Source organism: Conger conger, chromosome 17, assembly GCF_963514075.1.
Source record: "Conger conger chromosome 17, fConCon1.1, whole genome shotgun sequence".
NCBI lineage: Eukaryota > Metazoa > Chordata > Actinopteri > Anguilliformes > Congridae > Conger > Conger conger.
This window is the reverse complement of record NC_083776.1, coordinates 33,548,591-33,550,102: the sequence shown is the minus strand read 5'-3', so window position 1 is coordinate 33,550,102 and position 1,512 is coordinate 33,548,591.

Genomic DNA, 1,512 nt, shown 5'->3' with positions numbered 1-1,512 from the left:
CTCTTACATAATCCTACTGGGGCGCTTTCTGGCAGGCACGACAAACTGCGCTCATTCCTGCAGTGCTGCAGGCAGTCAGGCTAAGGGCTGCCAAATAGTGGTGCAGTGGAATCAGCCACAGCTCGGTGACCTTGGGGTTGGTGACAGTGTTGATACAGGATGGTATTGGGCAAGAAGAGCTTCTTAGAGGTCCGATTCCACTCGTGTTACATTTTGTTATTCTTTGTTTTGTTTCTTACAAATTACATCATGAAATTACAAAATGAGTCAGAGAGAGCATATGAAAATGTTGTATAAATTTGGATTGAGTTGCAGTGTGACTCAGGACATGTGCTCACAGTAATCCCAGTCACAGCAAACCCTTTACATTTGAATAACAGCTTTTTAAAATTTAAAATTTAAAATATACAAAAGTTGGAGGGTGATCCATTATTTTATTTCCCTCACTGTCTCATTTTCCCAGGTTTGAGCATTGTAGTTTCAGTTAGATGTAGAGGAAGTCATCAATATGGGTACATTTTCTTTAAATACAGTATATAGTAGTTATCTCATAAAAAAACTACTGTGGTCAGGATTTGAAGAGAACCTGTGATGATGTATTCTTGTAGGTAACATGCCCTGCATTTGGCTTTGGAATCTGCCACAAAGCTGCCACAAATTTGCAATATGTCTGTTTGAGTTTTTCTTACAGTATTTCACTGCAATGTAAATACAATATTTCACTGATATTTACATTCTTTATATGTGCTTTTTCTGCTAGAAATGGTGCTTAACATGCACTCTGAGCACTTTATTAAGTATTTATTGGACTTATTTAGACTCTTCAGCATTCCACTGTTGTAATGTGTGGTTATTTGTCTTACTGTCACCTTCCTGTCAGCTTCGACCAGTCTCCTCTGACCTCTTCCATTAACAACACATTTTTTCGCACCATTCTCTATAAACTCTAGGAACTGTTGTGCATGATCAGTAATTTATGAGATACTCAAACCACCCTGTCTGGCACCAACAAATATTCCACAGTCAAAGTCACTTATATCACATTTCTCCCCTATTTTGATATTTGGTCTGAAATAAAGCTGATCCTCTTCATCACATCTGAATGCTTTTTATGCATTTAGTTGCTGCTACATGATTGGCTGATGACATATTTAGATTAACAACCTGATGTACATGTCTACCTAATAAAGTGGTCACTGATTTCCCTCTCATCCTGCACAGCAGTTGGATCTGGATGCACAGACAGGTTCAGGGGAGCAGTGGTGGTGAGTCCCTATTGGACGATGCACCTGCAAGATAACAGTGACACATTTTCACCTCACCACGGCTGAACCGCTGACAAACATGGCGTCACATTTAGCGGAGTAAAGCTGCCTCTCAATCGCCCACCACCTTTCAGCCCCAGCGCCAAAGGGTCTGTACGGGAAGCCGCCATCCATCATGTGTCACACAATTTTTTAACACAGCCCACAGGGTGTCTCAGGTACTCTGTGTTCTGTCAAACGGAGACGC